At 31.6% G+C, this 21,890-nt stretch overlaps 1 protein-coding gene across 2 annotated transcripts in view; it reads left to right on the top strand.

Moving 5' to 3' along the window:
- The first annotated feature begins 21,229 nt into the window (after positions 1-21,229).
- The window catches only part of LOC126879472 (diacylglycerol lipase-alpha), a 142,094-nt gene continuing 141,433 nt past the window's right edge, over positions 21,230-21,890 (top strand). The window contains exon 1 of one of the 2 annotated variants that reach the window (XM_050642497.1): positions 21,230-21,876. The gene's annotated coding sequence lies outside the window, so the exon portion shown is untranslated. The remainder of the gene's footprint in view (positions 21,877-21,890) is intronic. The other variant, XM_050642501.1, reaches the window with a different exon arrangement.

Raw genomic sequence — 21,890 nt, 5'->3', positions numbered from 1 at the left:
GTTCCTTCAAAAATCTTCTAGTTATGTATAATATAAAAAGAGATATGGTAGGTGAAACTAGTTTGTTTATTTGGTGCATGCTCAAATCGTTGTACATATTCAACTTGAAATAACAGACAAACGGTCGATTTTAGTTGTATAATGTTACCAACACCTTTTGTAGTGCTTAAAAATATCTTTAAAATGAGCAATATTAAAGGTATATTGCATTCAAACTAAGCGATATATGCTGCAAAAAAATCGATGACTAATGTATTTTAAGAAAAAATGAGAAGTATATTTAACCTCTCATCCACCAGAATTTTAATGCATCATTTTACTTCTACAATACCTTTTATTATAGTATTAAGGAAGGGTTCAAAAAGTTGGACGGGTTTAAAATGAATGGTTTTTGAAAAAAAAATAAGATCAATTTATAGAGCGTATTTTTAGATTTTCTTAAAAATCTTTTTTTCTACATGTCACTTGAAAACGATAAGAGATACAATAATGAAACCTAAAACAAAATTTTTACTCAATAAAATCCTACATTTTTGTGTGGTACCTTTTTTTCGTATCTCTTATCATTTTCGAGTTACGTGGAGAAAAAGGAAGATTCTTAAGAAAATTTTAAAATGTGTTCTATAATTTGATCTTATTTTTTTCAAAAACTATCCATTTTAAACCCGTCCAACTTTTTAAACATAGAAATAACACTATAATAAAAAGTATTGTAGAAGGAAAACGATACATTTAAATTCTGATGGATGAGGGGTTAAATGTACTTCACATTTTTTTTAAATTCCATTAGTCATCAATTTTTTTGCAGCATATCTCGCTTACTTTGAATGTAATCGACATTTAATGTGGCTCATTCTAAAGGTCTTTTCAATCACTACAAAAGGTATTGATAGCATTATACAACTAGAATCGACTGTTTCTCTTTTATTTCATGTTGAATACACCGATTTCAGCATGCACCAAAAAACAAACTCTTCTCACCTACCATATCTCTTTTTGTAATATAACTAAAAGATATATGAAGGAACGAATCTCTTTGTTTTTTATAAGCTACAAAAATGTATTGTATAGTTTTTTCGTTAGATGCATAGATTTTAAGGTATTCGCAAAAAACCGCCCGAAAAGGTGTCATTTTTCAATGAAAACGGCCAATTTTCAACCACGAATAACTCAAAAATTATTGAGTTTTCAAAAAAAAATTATTATTGAACAGTTTTTCCTTAGAATTAGGTTCTCTAGCCACTTCCGTGGTTATTTTAACCAAAAAGTTTTACACCCCGAGAAGGGGTGGGAACCACCCCTAAGATAAAAGCGCATATAGACATAGGGTAGACTTTGTTTCTTGGGCTATTCTCTACTTATTGTGAAAATATCAACTAAATAGATGTAGTAGGATGGAATTTGGAGCCGAATAACCTCATTGACTGACCTATTTGTGTTTTGGCCGTATCCGCCCTTGTTTCCTTTGTGTACATTATTATTGGCTTTATTCTTGATTTATGGATCCTCATCATCATTCAGCCTTCTGCATTTAAAGTTGAACATATGCCTCCCCTAATTTCTTCCAGTTTTGTCGATATTGGGCTTCCTGTAACCAATTCCCAGCAATCCTTTTGAGGTCGTCTGTCCATCGTCTAGGTGGTCTACCTCTACTTCTTCTATCTGCTCGTGGTCTCCACACTGTAAATTTTTGGGTCGACCTCCCGTCCTTCATTCTGCTTACATGGCCAGACCAATTCCACTTCAGCCATGCTACTCGCTCTATGACATCTGTGACGCCTGTCCTTCTACTGATTTCTTCGTTTATGACCCTCTCTCTGAGAGTCCAAGTAGTGACCGTTCCATTCTTCTTTGGGCCACTCTAAGTTTGGTTGCTGTGGCCTGGGTTAATGATAATGTTTCGGCGCCGTAAGTCATGACTTTGGTCGAGAGTCTTCTTTTTGAAATAATTTGGCATGTTGCTCTTGAAGATGTCTGATAGAGCTCCATATGCGGCCCATGCTAAGGTGATCCTTCTTTGTATGTATCCTAGTTTCCTAGTATTCGGTCATTGTATGTAGGTGTGTTCTTCGTAATAATTGTTCTTCTGATATCGTCTTTATTTTGATATATTTCTGTCTGTCTGCTCTTGATTTTGAGCAGAGCCATTTCAATTACAATGGCTTTCTTTCTTCGACTAGCTGTTCTATATCAAATGTCTACCACTCATTCCTACTTTTTTGTTTGTATTTTTTACCCAGTACTTCTTCAGCTGATTTATGAATACTTTTTACTATATTAATATACAGGGTGTAACAAAAATGCAGGTCATAAATTAAACCACATATTTTAGGACTAAAAATAGATAGATTTAACCTAACCTAAGTGTCATTTTTATGGCATTAACATCTTAAAAAAACTATAGTGAAATTTATGCACCCCATAAAAAATTTATGGGGGTTTTGTTCCCTTAACCCCCCCCCAAACTTTTGTGTACGTTGCAATTAAATTATTATTGTGGTACCATTAGTTAAACACAATATTTTTAAAAGTTTTTTGCCTCTTAGTATTTTTTCGATAATCTAGTTTTTATCGAGATGCGGCGTCTTTTTAATATGTTTACATAAAATTTTTATTAAAACACAGTGTTTTTAAAACTTTTTTGCCTCTTACTATTTTTTCGATAAGGCATCTTTGAACTATGAACTATGATGACGATTAGGCAAAGAAATTGGAAAAACGAGGAAGAAAATGAATTATCAGATAGAATGCAAAAAACATACAAAAATAAAACAGATTATTGCCAAAATGAAGAGGACAAGCAGGAAACAGAAGAAGAAACGGACTCTCGGGTGCAGAGAGCTGATTACTCACTCACCTTAAACTCTAAAATCAATGAAACTGAAGCGAAGCAAAACAAACCCAATAATACCTTTTATCTCAAAAAACGTTACAGAATCGGAGCTTGGAACGTCAGGACCATGTATGAAGCGTCAAGACTAGCGCAAGTAGTAAAAGAAATGGAAGAATTAAGGATACACATTATGGGGCTATCTGAAATAAGATGGCCTGGGCAAGTAGAGACAACAATATCAAACGGAGGAGTGCTGTTACACTCAGGAAACGATATAAAAGAAGACAGGAGGAATGGAGTTGGGATCCTTCTAAGTAAAGAGGCAAAAAGAGGGCTAATAAAATGGCATCCTATATCAGACAGACTAATAGTAGCAGAATTCAATTCTCAAGTAAGAAAGATAACCATTATTCAATGTTACGCACAGAAAGAAAATTTCTACCAACAATTAACAGATACTATCGGAAAGGTGAACAAAGGAGATATACTAGTAGTCATGGGAGATCTGAACGCGAAAGTTGGCAAAGACAACAAGGGAGTGGAAACATGCATGGGAACACATGGACTAGGGAATAGAAACAACAATGGAGAGAAACTCATAGAACTTAGCCTAGAAAACAATCTTGTCATTGGAGGAACGATTTTCCCACACAAAGACTGCCACAAAATAACCTGGATATCACCATATAATAAAACGCAAAATCAAATAGACCACATTTTGATTAATAAAAAATGGAGAAGTAGCCTTTTAGATGTACGAAATACAAGATCAGCAGATGTAGGAAGTGATCACCACCTACTAATAGCAGAAATAAAAGTAAAAATTAAGGCAAAACGCGGGAGTAAACAATATAACAAACGAAGAAGATACAATATACAACGACTGAAAGACAGTGAAACCCAAAAAATGTGGAGTAACAAAATAAAGTTGAACACAGAAACTGTAAACAATACACAGACAAATATAGCAAACAAATGGGAGATGATCAAAGAGGCTGTACACCAAACCGCACAAGAAGTGTTGGGCTACAACGAAGAAAAGAAATCAGAGTGGCTAAGTGATAACACATGGCAACTGATAAAAAAGAAGAAAGACTTAAAAGCCGAACTAAATACAATACAAAAATTAGAAGATAGAATCAGAATAACCCAAGAGTATGCAGATACAAATAAACAAGTAAAAAAGAGCGCTAGAAATGACAAAAGAAAATGGACAGAGAAGATGGCGCGCTTAGCAGAAGAGGCAGCCGAAACAAATAATCAGAGAGAGCTATATATAACCACTAAACGTCTTGCAAATAAGAACTTCAACAGTGACAAACTACTAAAAAACAAGCAAGGACAACTGCTTACAACAACTGAAGAGCAAACACGAAGATGGCATGAGTACTATAGCGAACTTATGACAGAAGAAGAAAATGAGCCGCCGTTCCAAGAGGGTAACGACGTAGAGCCAAATGAAAATTATCTAAGGATAAACGAGGAAATTCCAACGAAAAAAGAAATAGCTGAAGCAATCCGGCACCTGAGGAACAACAAAGCAGCGGGAATGGACGATATCCCAGCAGAACTGTGGAAAGCGGACACCGAGAGAACCGTGGACCTAATAGCACCATTATTAGCAGATGTATGGACTGAAGAAATCCTACCTAAGGAATGGAATAATGGAATTATAGTCAAGCTTCCAAAAAAAGGGGACGTACAGCTATGCGAAAACTGGAGAGGAATAACGCTGTTATGTTCCATAAATAAAATATTAGCATTTATTGTTCATCAAAGAATCAACAATATAATAGACAAAACTCTCAGAAAAGAACAAGCGGGTTTCAGAAGGGGAAGATCCTCTATAGACCAAATCTCGACGGCAAGAATCATCATAGACGAAACTATAGAGAAGAACGCAGCCTTGATAATTGCCTTTATAGACTTTGCTAAAGCCTTCGACAGCATAAAACATACAGCCCTGTGGAAAATCTTAAGACTAAATTGATTACCTCCAAAGATCATTGGAATAATCAAAATGATGTATCAGCAAACAACATATCAGGTATTGCATAAAGGGCAAATGACAGATAAAATACCAATTGAAGTAGGTTTAAAACAAGGTTGCATACTGTCACCTTTGCTCTTCAATATATGTCTTAATCATATACTGGAAAAAACAATTGAAAGAAAAAATGGGATCCCTTGGAACTACCTTCAGAACAAGAAACTAGCAGATATGGAATACGCAGATGATATCTGTTTCGTAGCGAACACAATAGATGATATGAAGAGCATGTTAATGAAGCTAGAGGTGAAATCGGCAGAAGTAGGTCTTAAAATCAACACGAACAAGACAGTAGAGATGAGAATAGGAGTAACTAACTGTGACAAACTATACATCAACCAACAAGAAATAAAACAGGTTCAAGAATTTTGCTACCTAGGCAGTATAATCAGTGCAAAAGGTGGAGCTCAAGCAGATATTAAACAGAGAATACGAAAAGCACAACAAGCCTTTGGAACCCTCGCAAATATATGGAGATCAACACAGATCAGCCAAAATACTAAAATAAGGCTATTTAATAGTAACGTGAAAACTGTGCTACTTTATGGGAGTGAAACATGGGCAATAACTGACGGAAATGTAAATAAAATCCAAGTTTTTGTAAATAGATGTCTACGTAAAATTCTAAAGGTATACTGGCCCAATATCATAACAAATGTAGCACTATGGAAAAGAACCAAACAAGAACCCATCAGAACAACAATAAAGAGGAAAAGATGGAACTGGCTGGGACACACACTGAGGAAAGAAAATGCAGACATAACAAAACAGGCACTCAAATGGAATGCAGTAGGACGAAGAAGCAGAGGACGCCCGACCAAAACATGGAGGAGTACCGTTGAAGAAGACCACAAAAGTATGAAGAGAACCTGGGGAGAAATAGCAACCATGGCCAGAAATAGAGGAGAATGGAGAAGCTTCGTGGATGCCCTATGCTCCTTCACGGAGTAACAGGATTGGATATATATTAGTTAAACATAATATTTTTAAAAGTTTTTTGCCTCTTAGTATTTTTTCGATAATCTAGTTTTTATCGAGATGCGGCGTCTTTTTAATATGTTTACATAAAAATTTTATGGGAGTTTTGTTCCTTTAAACCCCCCAAATATTTGTATACATTCCAATGAAACTATTATTGTGGTACCATTAGTTAAACACAGTGTTTTTAAAATTTTTTGCCTCTTACTATTTTGTCGATAAGGCATCTATTATCGAGATGTGGCTTCTTTTTTAAATTGGTTCAAAACATACCTAAAACTGTAAATTTTCATGTTATTACCAGGTCTCTATAGTCATAACGTAACCATATACAAAAATGTGGTGGATTTGACAAATATTCAAAATATCTCGATAAAAACTGGCTTTACGAAAAAGTACTAAGAGGCAAAAAAGTTTTAAAAATATTGTTTTTAACTAATGGTATCACAATATTAATTTAATTGGAACGCACGCAAAAGTTTGGGGGGTTTGAGGGAACAAAGCCCCAATTTTTATGGGATGCACAAATTTCACTATAATTATTTTTAAAGATTTTCCTGCCATGAAAATACCACATGTCCATTTTCAATAAAAAATCTCGAATAGTTTTCGATATATTGGAAAAAATCGATTTTCATTGTGTAACTTCAAAGGGCTGTAACTTTTTTATGTGCACATTTGTACTAAGGTAAGTTAGGTTCAATCGAACTATTTTTGGTCCCAGAATATGTGGTACAATTTATGACCTGTATTTTTGTTACACCCTGTACATTTCCAGGGATGGTTGATTTGGATCCTCTATAAGCTTTTTAAGACAGTAGTGTTTTATGGTAAAGAAAGCGTACACAGTATTGAACAAGACTATCTAAATTATAATTTGGGTCTTCTATTCTTTCATATTTCTGTCCATTTGAATCAATTTGATCATTTTTGTTAAAATATTGGACGAATATTTTTTCTCTATACTTTTGGTTTATGATTATTAAGTAATCTATTATAGGCCTGAATCCCGCTTACCAAAAAAAAGTTATTAATAGCAAGCTGAAAATTTGTTAATACTTTAACGGTGTCTAGTCGGACAAACGTTAATGTACGGGAACACTTCAACAGGGGAAGTTTTAATTGTGGAACAGGTTACATGTTTCGAATGTCAGACTACGAAAACGTCCCACGTACAGTCAAAATCGTTTACAACGACACCGGCTATAACATACAATCGGATATAACAAACAAAATAGTAGGTCCCGTGAAATGGCATATAAAAAAAGCATTTACGTTGCTTATAACGAACAAATCGGTTAAAGCAAACATATTTCTTGGAACACTAGCAGTTGAAATATTGGTTACAGCATACATATCTGTATCTGGGAGAGATACAACATCCATTTTTTTCAATTATGACCTTTTTACACATTATATAATAAACAATTATAACAAATGCATGATTTAAATGACAATAGATTATACAATGTCCTAATATAATATTGTTTCCATATCCCAATAAATAACTTTAGCAATGACACTTTCTGTTGAAAAAAGTTTAAAATTGCTTTCCTGTAAAGTTATTACGAAAATGGGCATTGTATTGTACTTCTCCGGGCAGGGTTCACTTGTAGACCACTAGAGTTCCTAGGCTAGTCCATTATTACCAGATTTTGTTTACATTGGGCCCAAGAAGCCAATGGTGTAATTGACATTATTTGGTCTTTTTAAAAATAAAATAGTGTATGTATGCCCATACTTTTATAATACAACGATTTTGAGAACCCGTTATATTATGAGTATTGTTTATTGACTACCTGTACTAATTCCAATATCTTCATATTATTATATGTATGTATGTACCTACATATTTAGATTTACGTAAGTACAATAAACACATATGTTAATAACATATTAACTATTAACATATGTGTAATATGTTATAACATATTATAAGTATAGATTAAGTTACACATTTTTGCATCATAAAGTTACAACGAACTGACTGTTGCTACCAGTGTAATATCGTTTATAGCACCTGTTCGTTATAACAGATAGACCCGCTTACAGAAAACACTGGCTACAACGTACAAAAACCACTAGTCCCCTGAAGTTTGTTATAAACGGTTTTGACTGTATTTTATCGGACAAAATGTCCAATTGATTTGAAACCCTTTCATTAAACTCTCATGCAAAAATCAGACTGCTATTTACCACCAACATAATTCCTGTCATTTTACATGTTCTACGTGTCGGACTTATTGAAATACCCAACATATTTGTCGGACAAACATTTTTTCATATATTATATATAGATCAGGACTGATCTGTTTTGAGGTGGATGTGAGAGGAGGTCGGATTTTTGCAGATAAAGTTAGGTGACAACTTCATAGGCTATTGATTATGTACTATAGAAAGGAACTACAACGTTAACGGGGTTTTATTACTTCATATGGTCAATGAATCTCTATATATGAAAAAACCGCGGAGTGCTACCATTCAAAGGGGTGCGTTTTTGAGAAATGGGTCAATTAGTCCCTGGGCACAGGTTACATTAGGCTCTATGCACTTTTGGTACAAACACGTCTACATAAAAATTGTTCCTGGTTAAATTTCGTATCTAAATATCTCTTTTTAAAGTCAAAGATACCTTTTTTTTACAAAAATATATTCAAAAGAAAAAGCACAAAGAAACCCAAAAGCAAGAAATTTTGTTTTTTGTCCCATAACTTCTATCCACGGGGATATAGGTATAGACATTGCTTCACAGAAAAAAAACTTACATCTTTCCTCTTTAAAATGCTGTTTGGTAGAGGTCATTAGGATTTACAGTTTTAGAAATAAGATTTTTCAAACTTTGCCACTCACAGCAATTTTGGGTAATTTTCCTTGTTATTTCGCAAATATTGTTCTGTAACTTTTTTCTACGTAACTTTAGATATATGCAATGAATGGTACATGTAATAGGAAGAGAAATCAATTGTCTTTGAAATAGTCTACTGCAGCGGTTCTCAATCTGTGGTACATGTACCACTGGTGGTACATATCATTATTTGCGGTGGTACACAAAACACACAAAAACTTAAAATAGTAGTACATAGTAAGTCTTGATTATACATTATACAATCTAAATATATAGAAATATAATAAAAGAAACTTTAGATGGTACATGACTTAAAAAGATTGAGAACCGCTGGTCTACTGCATAACGTTGTGCGACATTTTTAAGAGGTTATGGTTTTTCAAGGTTTTATACTTTTAACGATTTTTTATATTTATTACGATTATTTTTTAAATTTCTCATTATAACTTTTTTTCTTCTACATTTATGTATATATTATATTTTATAATAAAAAAGAAATCTTATTTTGTTTACTTTAAAATGGTTGTAGGATTATTTTTAATAAGATATCCTTTTTCAAAATGTAATAAGTACCAGCAACGATTTTTGATTTTAGTATTATTTTTTAAATTTCTCATTATAACTTTTTTTTCTTGTACATGAATATACTATATATTGCTCAATAAAGAGAGCTTACCTTCTGTTCTTTAAAATGGGGTCTCATCTATATTTAAATAATGGAAACCGAGTGATTCTTTGATATTTTTTTACCTGTATTATTTAAAATTATTTGTTTTACAAAAATTACATAAACATTAGTTTAAGAAAACATCACTTTAGTTAAAATTATTTAAACGTTGACATTTAAAAAATTTTCAAAATCATAGTCCATCTCTTCGTTAGCATTAGCTTCAATATACAGGGTGCGCCAAACCTCTGGTCTTCTTTGATTACGGCTAAACTATGAGATATACAAAAAAATGTTTATAACAAAACTAATGTGTATCAAAGAGGTCTATAATTTAAAATTATTTTCAATTATACAGGGTGAGTCAGAAGGACGGTATGAACCAAAGTTTTATTTTTTTAAATGGAACACCCTGTATATTAAATCATTTTTGAATATATTATTTAAAAATATGAAAAATTTGTATAAGGTCTTATAGGCCTGAAGTTAATAATTTTCGAAATATTTACATTTTTATTGAGAAAAATGGTAATATTTATAGGGTTGTGGATTATGTTTCCAAGGAAATAAAAATTTAGGTAATAGGTCAAAGTTTTTAAAATATAGTGTTATTTTAAAATAATTTAATATTTTTTACTTTTAGCCATAAAATATACAGTGTGATCACTATTTGCAAATACAAAATTTTCTCATTTTTTTTTAAATGGGACACCCTGTATATTTGTTTTGCGTTTGGTAGTAAATATTACAACCTTTCTTTTGGTATGAGGTTGTATGTACCTAGCATGTTTCGTTTTGTAGATATTTTAAAAAAACTATAGATTTTACGTTTTTGCGGATTTTTTATTTAAAAAATTTTTTGCAAAAAAAATAATTATAATCTGGTTTTAGAAACATACACTAAAATATAAAATATGAAAATAAAAACGTAATTAAAGATTAAAATAAATCGTATGCTAGTACAATTCAATTGAATTTAATAACTTTAAATTATTTTACAAAAAATATTTTACCATATTAATGAATACATAAATTAGCTACTAAATTAAATAAACAACCAAATTTTAAATCAATCGTAGTAATTCTTCTACCGCAGCAACTTTCCTATACCAAATTAATTGTTAGTTATATTGTATTTACGAGTAAGATCAGTTAATAACTTTTTAATTTACCTACATCTTGAGAACGTATAAAGTATGCTTTGAAACAAATGAACGTTATGGAAGTATATTAAGAAGTAAATAGTATCTATGTACCTACTCGTGTCACAAAATCTGGTAATAATTTCTAATGGTTTCGCCCAAAACAAATGTCATATCCAAAAATGTTTCGGTTAAAAAATTAAAATTTAAAATAAAAAAAATTGTTACAAAAATTTCAACTACAAAAGTATTCCCAGTTTTTGTGACACCAGTAAATACTATTTATATTAATAAATAATTTGGATGATACATTTAACATTCATTTGTTTCAAAGCATACTTTATAATAATTTTTATATTCTCAAGATGTATGTAAGTAAATTCAAAAAGTAAATTAAAAGTTTAACTAAATACAATTTAACTAACAATTAATTTGGTACAGGAAAGTTGCTGTAGTAGAAAAATTACTACGGTTGATTTAAAATTTGGTTGTTTATTTAATTTAGTAACTAATTTATGCATTCATTAATATGGTAAAATATTTTTTGTAAAATAATTTAAAGTTATTAAATTCAATTGAATTGTACTAGCATACGATTTATTTTAATCTTTAATTACGTTTTTATCTTCATATTTTATATTTTAGTGTATGTTTCTAAAACCAGATTATAATTATTTTTTTTTGCAAAAAAATTTTTAAATAAAAAATCCGCAAACACGTAAAATCTATAGTTTTTTTTAAATATCTACAAAACGAAACATGCTAGGTACATACAACCTTATACCAAAAGAAAGGTTGTAATATTTACTACAAAACGCAAAAGTAATATACAGGGTGTCCCATTTAAAAAAAATGAGAAAATTGTGTATTTGCAATTAGTGATCACACTGTATATTTTATGGCTAAAAGTAAAAAATATTAAATTATTTTAAAATAACACTATATTTTAAAAACTTTGACCTATTACCCAAATTTTTATTTCCTTGGAAACATAATCCACAACCCTATAAATATTACCATTTTTCTCAATAAAAATGTAAATATTTCGAAAATTATTAATTTTAGACCTATAAAACCTTATACAAATTTTTCATATTTTTAAATAATATATTCAAAAATGATTTAATATACAGGGTGTTCCATTTAAAAAAATAACACTTTGGTTCAAACCGTCGTTCTGACTCACCCTGTATAATTGAAGATAATTTTAAATTATAGACCTCTTTGATACACATTAGTTTTGTTATAAACATTTTTTTGTATATCTCATAGTTTAGCAGTAATCAAAGAAGACCAGAGGTTTGGCGCACCCTGTATTCCTCTGACACCTCAGTTACCTTAGAGTTCTCACAATTAATACCCATGCACCCTTTGCAGAATATTGAACAACTAATTCCTATCTTCCTACAACCGCAGTTTTTGTACATCCTTTGGTACATTTACATGCTATTTTTTCAATCAAAGCTTGTGGTGCAGGAGCTTTGACAGTAAATATTGGAATTACCTAATCTATATTTTGAAGTTTGCCAGCCCCAGTCAAATGGATCCAAAGTATTACTTATAAAAAATAAAATTCAATCATAACACACAATCACATAAAAAAGTTATAATAAGAAATTTAAAAAATAATCCTCAAATCAAAAATCATTTCAAGTAGGTACTTATTACATTTTGAAAAAGCATATCTTATAAAACGCATTTTATTCAAAAATAATCCTAGAATTTTTTATAATACACCGTTTTAAAGTAAACAAAATAAGCTTTCTTTTTTATTATATAATATATACCTAAATGTAGAAGAAAAAAAGTTATAATTAAAAATTTAAAAATAATCGGAAGAAATATGAAAAATCGTTAAAGGTATAAAATCTTGAAAAACCATAACCTCTTAAAAAAGTCGCACAACGTTATGCAGTAGACCATTTTAAAGGTAATTCATTTCTCTTTCTATTACATGTACCATTGCATATACCTAAAGTTACGTAGAAAAAAGTTACAGAACAATATGTGCGAAATAACAAGGAAAATTGCCCAAAATTGCTGTGAGCGGCAAACTTTGAAAAATCATATTTCGAAAACTGTAAATCGCAATGACCTCTGTCAAGCAGTATTTTAAAGAGAAAAGATGTAAGTTCTTTTTCTGTAAAGCAATATCTATACCTATATCCCCGTGGACAAAAGTTAAAGGACAAAAAACAAAATTTCTTTCTTTTGGGTTTCTTTGTGCTTTTTCTTTTGAATATATTTTTGTAAAAAAAAGTATCTTTGACTTAAAAAAGTGCTATTTAGATAGGAAATTTAACCAGGAACAATTTTTATGTAGACGTGTTTGTACCAAAAGTGCATAGAACTCACCCTAATGTAACCTGTGCCCAGGGACTAATTCACCCATTTCTCAAAAACGCACCCCTGTAAATGGTAGCACTCCGCGGTTTTTTCATATATAGAGATCCATTGACCATATGAAATAATAAAACCCCGTTAACGTTGTAGTTCCTTTCTACAGTACATAATCAATAGCCTATATCTCTCGGACAAACATTTTTTCATATATTATATATAGATAAGGACTGATCTGTTTTGAGGTGAATGTGAGAGGTGGCATTCGGATTTTTGCAGATAAAGTTAGGTGACAACTTCAATAATTATAATTGACTCGTGCTCCTTCTCAAATATGCCCGGAACATTAATAAAAAAATTTAAATATTTAAAAATTTTGAAGAATATCGATTTTTTTCTACTTTCATTGCATATAACTTTAAAACGATTCATTTTGGAACAAAGTCTTAGGAAAAGAAAATAAAGATAATTGAATTTTGTATAATATACGACTGGTTTAAAATGTCTTAAATTATTACCCTTTCTGCAAAATAGCAATAAATAGAAAATAAGGGGACAAAAAAGACTGTTTTTATTCAATATTTTTCAACCACTTTGGTTACACTTAGAACCTTCATAATTGACTTAGAAAATTCTTACAGCATACTTACACCGTCCACCAAATTTCATTAAAATCGACCTAATAGATTTTGCATAATAATTTTGCAATCTAAATTTTTTTAAAAAGTTCAAATTTTTAAAAGCTTTCTTAGCAAAAAGTAGACCATTTAGAAGTTTGCTAATTTTTTTACATAGAAAGAAGTTCTCTACCTATCTAATACACTTTACAAAATTAAAATCGAATAATTTAAGCGGCCTCGGCACTGTTTTAAAGTTATAAACAATTTTTTGGCTTATAAACAAATACAGTGAGAGCGTTTGAATTGGCATAAACTCATTTTCTCGAGAATAGGCGTCTCTGGAAATAAAATCCCGAAAGAGGTCGATTTTTATTTTTAAATTGTAATTTTTTGGTATAATATATATCATACTAGTGACGTCATCCATCTGGGCGTGATGACGTAATCGATGATTTTTTTAAATGAGAATAGGTGCCGTGTGATAGTTCAATTGAAAGGCTATTCAGCATAAATTTTTTAAAAACTTTCTGAACAGAAAGTAGACCATTTAGAAGTTTACTAATTTTTTTTACATATAAAGAGGTTCTCTAGCTATCTAATACACTTTACAGAATTAAAATCGGATTACTTAAGCGGCCTCAGCACTGTTTTAAAATTGAATCGTTTATTTCAGAAAGGGGTCAAGTCACAAGTATCTACTTTTGAGAAAATCAAGTTTACACACTGTTTACATTCAACAAATAATCACTTTATATAAAATAAAAATTCTACCTAACAACCTGGAGTATTTGTCAAAAAGTTTTGTATTTTTTATAATTAATATAATTATTATAAACAATGTTTTGGCTTATAAACAAATACAGTGAGGACGTTTGAGTTGGAATAAATTCATTTTCTTGAGAATGGGAGACTCCGGAGATAAATCCCGAAACAGATCGATTTTTATTTTTAAATTATAATTTTTTGGCATAAATATCATACTAGTGACTTCATCCATCTGGGTGTGATGACGTAATCTAAATATTGGAACTAATTATTTATTAATTCAATTTTTTTTAATTCAAACCCTGTATAAATAGTTATGTTAATGTTTATATTAGTGAATACAAAATTGAATAGCCTTTCGATTCAGCTATCACACGGCACCTATTCTCATTTAAAAAAATCATCGGTTACGTCATCACGTCCAGATGAATGACGTCACTAGTATGATATATAATTACGGTGACCATATCTTTTTAAAGAAAAATAAGTACAAAAAACAAAAATGTATTAAAAACGCAAAATGTATCTTGTTATTGGACAAATATAACTTTTTGCATTAAAAATGAATAAACTGTGTAGCTAGACATAAAAAAATATATCAATTAAACTAAACATAACACATTACATTAACTTTGAAAAAGTTACAAGCCTGTAATTACGAGTTTTTAGATGAGGGACCTGGAATAACCTCATCTTCCGGTTTTTTGCATCATTCATATTTTTCTGAACTTAAAATTAATTTAAGAAGGTCCGGCTTCGACTGAAGTAAATGAAACATTTCATACCAGTCTCATCAAAATTTGCGTACACCATCATCGCTACCTTGAGAGTGGATATGGACATTTGTGACTTTTCCGACGTCCAATAATAATTATTTATTACAGAAAATAAATGCTCGATAGCCGCACTAGTACCGGGAATACAAAAAATAAATTCGCATAATATTTGTAAGTTTTTCAGTTTGAATTGATCTACACACTTAAAAACTTTAAGCCATCGATCCTGACTATTTTTTTCTTCTGTTCCACTCAGAAATTTTTTCACCTGTAGCCATGTCTTTCAAAATTCCCAGTTCGTCAAAGAGTTGATCTTCGTTTAACATGGTTGCCTTGATATACAATTTAAAAGCTTCGAGAGAATAACAAACATCGTTTCATGTTATTTCACTTCTTATGCGAGCTCCACACTCTCGCCGAAGTCGATCGAGGTTTAACAAGTACGAGAGTGTAGACGGCCACCTTGTGTAACTTTGCCTCACTTCGTTCTACTTCCATTCTCTGTTGGTCTGGTCAAAGGGATCTTTGTCGGTATCGCACCGCTCTTTGTCGGTATCGCACTTCCTCGCGAAGTAGAACGAGTGTATAGAGAGGGTACTTCGAACTTCGGTCAACTTTGGCGAAGTAACTTCGCCGAGAATGTGGAGCCCACTTTAGATCTATGCTTTTGAGTAGTTTAAATTCATGAAAATTTGTACTCCAGTTTTCTAGGTAGGTTACACATTTTGTGTAAAAATGTTTCACTTGCGCAGTGAAGTTTTGTGCGCGACCACCGCACTACCGCACCATAACCCTAATGTTTCACATACTTAAAATGTTTTTAAAGATCATTCATAAATGCATTTACCAAACACTTGATATGGATATTGAAGAAACCCACTTTAAATTTACACTACTAATCCAGAGATGCTTGGATGTGAACCAGGATATGTACGTCCGTTTCATAGATTACAACAAGGCTTTCGATAAAGTCCGCCACAAAGAGCTAATGGACGTCCTCAAAACAAAACAATTACAATACAATGACCTTTGAATTATAACAAATCTATATTATAAAGGCACACATACGCATTAACGAACACACATCAGAAGAGTTCGAAATTAAAAGAGGAGTGCGACAGGGGTGTGTATTGTCACTACTACTATTAAATGCATACTCTGAAGAAATTATGAAAAAAGTTCTTGAGGGAGAAACAGCAGGAATAAAGGTACCTAAATGAAACGAAAATTAACAACATTAGATATGCGGACGACACTATCATAATAACGGACAACCTCCACGACCTCCAAAAGCTAATGAACAAGATAGTTGAGTATGGAGAACAATATGGATTATCAGTAAATATCAAGAAAACTAAATTTATAAGGCTATCAAAAACCCAAAATAATGATAAAAGCCTGACAATTAAAGGTAAAACTTTAGAACAAGTTGAAAACTACAACTATCTTGGCACAATAATTAATCACACAAAACATTACTCCAAAGAAATCAAACTTCGAATAGAGAAGGCAAGAACCAACTTCAATAAAATGAGAAAGGTAGTTTGTGCAAGAGAACTGAAATAATTAAGACTTGAGAGTTAGGCTGGCAAGGTGTTATATTTTCTCGACTCTACTTTACGGGATAGAAGCATGGTCAATTAACGCGTCGACTACTAAAAAGTTGGAAGCATCTGAACTGTGGGTGAAGGTACCTGAAGATAGCATGGACCGAGCCTGTAACAAACAACGTCAGGAGAAGAGTCAACAAAAGAATGGAAATATTGGAAACCATCAAGACCCAAAAGCTGCAATACCTGGAACAGTATACAAAGAAATTTGTTTAAAAGTAGTAAAAGATAAAAATATTCATTTTTTAGAAAAAATAAGTACATTCGCGTGTCCTTAGAAAGGTTTTAAAGTACATTAGGACAATATTTAAAAATAAGTACTGTCCTACTTAAATAAGTACATATGGTCACCGTATATATAATATACCAAAAAATTAGAATTTAAAAATAAAAATCGACCTGTTTCGGGATTTTATCTCCAGCAGTGGGAGCACGCAAAATAGAATTCTATTTTAGTCACGTCACGTTGCCTAGCAACCGTCGATTCTCCCATTATGAAATTCTAGTTTGTGACGTCAGAAAAATAGAATTCTATTTTGCGTGCTCTGGGCTCAGAGGTGCCTATTCTCGAGAAAATGAATGTATGCCAACTCAAACGTTCTCACTGTATTTGTTTATAAGCCAAAAAATTGTTTATAACTTTAAAACAGTGCTGAGGCCGCTTAAATAATCCGATTTTAATTCTGTAAAGTGTATTAGATAGGTAGAGAACTTCTTTATATGTCAAAAAATTAACAAATCTTTGTATGTTCTAGTTTTTGTTGTGCAAGATTTTAAAAAATTTGAAGTTTTAAAAAAAAATTTGATTGTAAAATTATTCTGCAAAATCTGTCAGGTCGATTTTAATGAAATTTGGTGAACGATTTAAGTATGTTGTAAGAATTTTATTAGCGGTGTGCAAGTACTTGGAAGGGGAAACGAGAAACGACCCTGCGCGAGTCGCGGAGAAATATTGCAACCACAAACCATACATACTCTTAGGGCCGGTTGTTCGAACGCTAATCAACAATGATCAATATCAAATATTTAATTACTGTCACCAAAACTGTCAATGTCAACCTTGTTTGGGTTGCTGAAAACATAATTAATTACAATTATGAGATTTATTATTAATTATGTTAATAATTATTGTTATATTAATTGATTATAGACTCCACAGACTTTTTAACAATCCAAACAAAGTTGACATTGACAGTAATTAATTATTTGATAATGATCATTGTTGATTAGCGTTCGAACAACCGGCCCATAGACGTTTCACGTAAATTGTCAAGGTCAAGACAGCAAATTAGTTACCATTCCAATCCAGAGATGTCGCTGTCAGTCAATTCTCTTGTCATATTTAACAACTGACAGTTGACAATTAAATTAATTTGTTATTTACTTTCTATTTTACAGTTTGTGGCTTAAATATTTTATTATAGTGGTGTTACGTTTTTAATTAGATTTAATCACAATTTTGATCATTGTATTAACCTCCTCTCCGTTTTTGTGAGTAGAATTTTTAGTTTACATTGATCATCCCGTGTTGTGTTTCTCCACATTTAAAAAACAACATAATAGATCCTGAAACAGTTTATGCCAATAGACAAGTGTGTCATCAACATTTCGAGCCTATATATTTGGCCTTTGGAAGTTTGTAAAAGATTATAAGGTATTTATCTAAACAATCATCCTACAAGATTATTTCAAAGATTTTCATTCAACTCAATATTACACACTACACATCAGTGCTTTCACGTGACACATGGCAGTAGGCAGTAGTGTTTATACCATTTTGAAAACAAATTGGAACATTTGAAGTTTTCAGTAAAACATTGAATAAAACATTGAATTGTGTTTCTGTTGTTTTAATTTCCTGCGAAATTTCATCAAAAATCCCGCAAAATTTATAATTTGAAATTCCTACATAACTAAAATTTGTCAATTTAGTTCCCATTCCAATCAAGAGATGGCGTTAATTCGATCCGAAAGATTAACATGGTCGTGAAACGTCTATGAGTCATAGAGTTATATATTAGCATAGAGAGAGTGTCATTCAGAGCTAAGTGACGACACCATCTTTTTTATTTGGATTAGTGCTGTTTCACTCTTACGCATAGTAAAGCTGCTACAGTTTTCCTCCTCTTCCGTGCCTATATTCACACTGAATGTCATCATAGATTTTCGATACAATGTGTTAGAAAGAGATGCAGCAAGCCAGTCCATGAGATCTTGTCGTCAGGTAGCGCGGAAAGTAGGCTCCCTCTATGTTAATATATACCTCTATGCTATGAGTATGTATGGTTTGTGATTGCAACTATCTTCATATTGTCAATTCAAATTGTCAAATTGACGTATATTTCATACCTTCTGTCAATGAAGCAGAAAAATTATATATTGCTCCACAATATTGATATGATATGCAATTATTATATAAAGGTAAATTTAATTAATTTTATTTTGCTTGCAGTACTGCATTTTAATAACTAATTTTATTTACTACATACAATTGTTGACGTTTTCATAACATAACCTGAATCTTATTTTTTCTTCTTATTATTTTTTTGGACTATGGCCTTGACAATTATCCAGTAACCAGGCCTAATATAATTGGCCAATATAATTAAAAGTGCGAATTTTAGTATAGAGCGTAGAAATAGGGGTCGCTTTGCCGAACTTGCACGGTCCCAATAGGCGAATTACGAAAGTTCTAAGTGCAACCAAAGTGGTTGAAAAACATGTTGAATAAAAACAGGCTTATTTTGCCCCCTTATTTTGTATTTATTGCTATTTTGCAGAAAGGGTTATAATTTAAGACATTTTTAACCAGTCGTTTATTATACAAAATTCAATTATCATTATTTTATTTCCCTACGACTTTGTTCCAAAATGAATCGTTTTAAAGTTATAAGCAAAGAAATTAGAAAAAATCGATGATTTTCGAAATTTTTAAATACTTTAATTTTTTTATTAATGTTCCGGGCATATTTGAGGAGCAGCATAAGTCAATTATTATTGTTAAAGTTGTTACCTAACTTTATCTGCAAAAATCTGAATGCCACCTCGCACATCCAAACATATAGAGACCTTTTTTCACAGATCCGCCCTGGTCTAATAAAGTTTGCTATTGAATAAATTTCAAAACAACCTGCTAGTTTTCACAATCCTAAACTTGTCAGGATGACACGTCCTACAATTAAAATGACGTTCCACAATTAAAAATTCCCCGTTACAGTGTTCCCATACATCAAAGTTTGTCCGACTAGACACCGTTAATGTATTAAGATATTTTCAGCTTGCTATTAATAAACTATTTTTTGGTACGCGGGATCCAGGCCTATTATACCGTTAGTTATCTTGAGATCGTTACATTTGCAGATGTCGATTAGTCTTCTGTCGTTGTCATTATGTGGGTCAGGGTCTTCTCCAAGCGGTTCGTACTTTCATCATCATTCTGACTCTACAACCCTATGTGGGTCCTAGCTTCCTCAAGAATGTCTCTCCAATTGACCCTATCCATGGCCTTCATCTGCCAAGTAAGTATTTCCATATTTCCCATGTATTCATCGATGTTATCAATTAACCTTGTTCAGAGCTTTCCTCTTCTTCTCTGGCCAATTGCTCTATCAAGGAGCGTTTTTCTAGATAGGTACCTAGGTCATTTTGTTCCATCCGCATTACATGTCCTACCCACCTCAGACGTCCTATCTTTATGTATTTTACGATAGGTAGGTATGTACCTACTTTACTTCTGCCTTAATTCAAATAAGTCTGCAGGTTCACTTAAAAACGGCGGATAGAATGAGTAACTAAGGAGAATAGTGATTACTCTGATAGTAGGTATATACTTAGTTAACTAAAATGTATTTATTCGTAAGTATAGGTAACATCTTTGAAGAGAATTTCTTTGGTATATCTCATCTAAGCCCAGAGCACGCCAAATAGAATTCTATTTTGCTGACGTCACAAAATAGAATTTCATAATGGGAGAACCGACGGTTGCTAGGCAACGTGACGTCACTAAAACAGAATTCTATTTGGCATGCTCCCGCACCAGTACCTAATATGGAAGTTCTCAGAAAAATCGGACAGGAGTTCTATATTTTGAATACTTAAATAAATCTTACGTGAATAAAATACGCCATATATCTAATACAAAATGAGTAGGTACATTTTAAGTAAATTGAGGTATGTTACAAATTTTTTTCTCTCACGTTATTTTTTGTGGCATTTTAATATGATTTATTATGTTTAATGGGAATTAACCACAATTTCAAATGAAAATATGTTTATGTTGATGTTTCGATTTCCACTTAGGAAATCGTTGTCAAAATACAAATTGTAAATTTTTAAATTAAAATATAAATTGTAGGTAGGTATTTTGACAACGATTTGCTGAAGAGCAATTGCCAAACTCAATAAGTTTAACTCAATTTTTTTCAAAAAAACTTCTTTCTATAATTTCCATTTTGTTACATTTTGTAAAATAGATCTATTTTATTTTGATTTTATAATTTTAATCAAACTATTCTCGGTCCGTCACTGGTATCGCCACTTTGACATAAAAGGTGCATTTAAACGAGGTAAAAATTCAAAAAACTGGCCACTGGTTATTAAGGGGTTTAAACTGTTCAATAGCCACAGCTGTACATAGTAGAAAGGCTGTACATCCTAGTTAATAATTTGTCACAATTAGGATCACATCATTAAATGCATAAAATTCTAAAATGTAAATTTTGGTTACAATGTGTATAGTTGGTTGCATAAGTCGAAGTAAGTCCATCGATTTTTGTTTAAAGATTGGCCTTTGAAGTTTCCGATATGCTCCACAATAACGTTTCCAAAATAACTTCCAATCTCCTATATCGTTTAATTCTGGTTGTTTATTGATTTGGCAACACCGTGGTGGACTGTATCCGTCGATCGTTGAATAGCGATAGGTAATTTTCGTACAATAAAACTAAACGATCTTGAAACATATTTTGGTTTTTGCTAAATAATAATAATTAGTGTCTAAAACTCTTGTCATCGTGTTCGTAAAATTTATGTTACTTGGGATGTTACGTCTGTGAATAACAAGCCAAACATTGCTCTCTAAAATATGTCAGATAATCCAGTGCCTTCAACTAATAATCTTCAATGAAAAAGTATATTTTAACTAAAAAATATATAATTGGTGGTTTAATTATTTATTATCGCTGTTTTAAGTCTGCTACTTCTGAACATGAGTAGCATTTTTAATTGAGATTTTCTACATTTGCATATTGGGTAAGTAATCATAC

Source organism: Diabrotica virgifera, chromosome 2, assembly GCF_917563875.1.
Source record: "Diabrotica virgifera virgifera chromosome 2, PGI_DIABVI_V3a".
Lineage (NCBI taxonomy): Eukaryota > Metazoa > Arthropoda > Insecta > Coleoptera > Chrysomelidae > Diabrotica > Diabrotica virgifera.
The sequence above is the reverse complement of the archived record's forward strand: the minus strand, read 5'-3'. Positions and strand labels throughout refer to the sequence as shown.